Source organism: Montipora foliosa, chromosome 4 (genome assembly GCF_036669935.1).
Source record: "Montipora foliosa isolate CH-2021 chromosome 4, ASM3666993v2, whole genome shotgun sequence".
NCBI classification, from domain to species: Eukaryota; Metazoa; Cnidaria; class Anthozoa; order Scleractinia; family Acroporidae; genus Montipora; species Montipora foliosa.
This window is the reverse complement of record NC_090872.1, coordinates 28,159,515-28,162,014: the sequence shown is the minus strand read 5'-3', so window position 1 is coordinate 28,162,014 and position 2,500 is coordinate 28,159,515. Positions and strand designations below refer to the sequence as shown.

At 35.5% G+C, this 2,500-nt stretch overlaps 1 protein-coding gene across 2 annotated transcripts in view; it reads right to left on the bottom strand.

Annotated features, from left to right (window-relative positions):
* LOC137999146 (uncharacterized) overlaps positions 1-2,500 on the bottom strand; it is a 31,238-nt gene that overhangs the window by 7,366 nt on the left and 21,372 nt on the right. The gene's annotated exons all lie outside the window — the stretch shown is intronic.

Genomic DNA, 2,500 nt, shown 5'->3' with positions numbered 1-2,500 from the left:
ATTGACTACTTTTAAAGTTATTAATTTCAAGTATTCTTAATTATATTTTATTGTAATTATTAGGAGTAGTTTTAGTTGTAAGGCGCATTTGATCATATTCAGATGTTAATTTGCGCCTAATAAGTAATAAATTATTATTATTATTATTATTATTATTATTATTATATCATGCTCAACCTCATCCAATAATTGTTTATTGTTTGATTGTCGCTCAATGTGGAGGGGGAAAAGGGATACTGCGAGACTAACTTTTCTGTCTTACTCTACTTTAAAAGTTAGACATCTTTGATTAGTTTATTATTGTCTATTTTTCATTTTTTTAACTCCTTTGCACTAATGGTATGTAATTTCTCTTTGGATGTGATAGTGATGTGGACTTTAAATAACGCCGAAATGCCGTCTTGTAAACTTATTAAAGTACAAATTATCACTTTGATGGATTTTAAGAGTATTTTCCGTTTCACTGTATCAATATTATAGGCACAGCTGCATTGTTTAGATCTCTTAAATACAGATATCTGTCTACCAACTATGTCAGCTATATGTTTTTCACAGTTCAGGTTTTTCGGCAATGAGGACACCTCAGTGAGATTTTAACGCAATTCCGTTGCTTAATTAAGTTTTTTATCCACAACTGGTAAAATTTCAATCATCCATAGGATCGGGTAGACTTTGGAATAAAGTGTAGAATAGAAAACCAAAACAATCTACCTACTTGAAACGTTACGTTCTCGGAAAAAAAACACTGACTGGTTAGATGAGTTTATAGTTTGGACGATGAGGACAGGTCAGCCAAACATTTTCTTCGAGAAAGAACTAGTTCGTAAAATTGACGTCATGAATTTTCAGTCCCTGAATGTTTCTGCACATTTGCATACATTCAGCTTTCAGCGACTGCAGCGTGATAATACTATCTGTAACTTTTTGAAATAATCCGAACATTAAGTAAAATTTGCAGAAGAGTTTTATGGAACACTGCTCAGTAAATTGTGAAAAAAAAAAAAAAAAAATGCGGTTTGTCGCACGTGAGAGCCCGGGCTGACACAGGAGTCCTTGGACTCTAGGCCTGTAAAACATGCAGCTTATTCGAAACTCTATCAGGCTCAAAACAGAAGCCCAGATAACAATGACTCACTTTCGATTTTTTCTGACATTCAACTGGATTGTAATAAAATCTGACAAAATGAGTGAAAGTACCGACAATTGTTGTTTCTTACTTCCTTGCTTCTGGCTTTATTCGTTGGAGGCTCGTCATCCAATTCCCACTCTGCAAAATCTTCAAGGTCACTGAATTCTCCTTCTTCAGAGTCCTCTGCCTTATTATCCACGATCAGGACAATAAACAGAAAGGTGCAAATGACGAATTTCATGGCTGAAAGATCCTCAATTTCCCGGACGAAAATGGAAAACGCGGCAATTCGTTACGGAGGATCAGGAGCGCACTCCGAGTCGCCTTAATAGATTGAGAGCCTGACAAGATTACCTTATTCTTCCGTTTGCACAGCTGAAGGTGAAGCAACCCAAACTAATTAAAAAGCGATCACAATTTTAAGAAATTTCACCCTGAAACAAAAATAGGCTCCTAAAACATCTTTTCTTAACCATATACTGGAATGAATTAATGTCATTAAAAAATTGCAATACAAGCTTAAGTCTGGATTTTTCTTAGTAGTGAAAATAACATAAAAGAAATCAGAGACAGCCCATTTATTTTCATGTCTTAAAAGTAGCGAATGTTATAAAAATATTTGGAGTTGTCCGTAATTTTGTTTCAGCTGTGTTAAAACAGCGTACAATGAAGGCGCTTTATAAAACAACGCGGCCATAAAAATGATTTGGATGCTATAATTTTGCATCAGTTATTAAAACAAACCCTTATAAATAAACCCTTGCGTTAACAAATTTTGGCACGTACTTAAGAAACCAACGAAACGAAAACGTCACTTCAAAATATAAGTTTGAGCTATTCTAAGTACTTCATGATTATTCCATTTTGTTTATATTATTCAATATGAGCGAAGTGTCCTATAACTGGATTGATACGGACGGATTTGAAGTAAAGAGTGAGACTGAAAGATTCACCGTAGTTTGTCCACGTTGTCGTCAAAACCTTAAATTTGGTAGTAGTTTGGACGAGTACGGGAGAGAAATGTTCAAAAATGCGTGACGCACGTGCAGCACGATCATTTTGGTTCTTTTAACCAATAATATTACTGCTTTTTTGGCGTTGTCGTTGCCGTAGCCGTCGTCGTTTCTTAAACTCCCTAATAACGTACAGTTACAACGATGCAACTAGCCGCGCACAGTAATATGAAAACACACGGCGGCTTCAAGATAACTGCTCCCTAAATACGACAACAGGACGAGTCAATAATAGTTAACGAAAATTTTTGATCGCAAGGAAACGGAGGAGGTTTTGTGGTGACTTTCTAAACGACAATGAAGTGAAGTCTTCTACACTAAACACAAGAACGTTTCTCACACAAAACACAGGAACAAT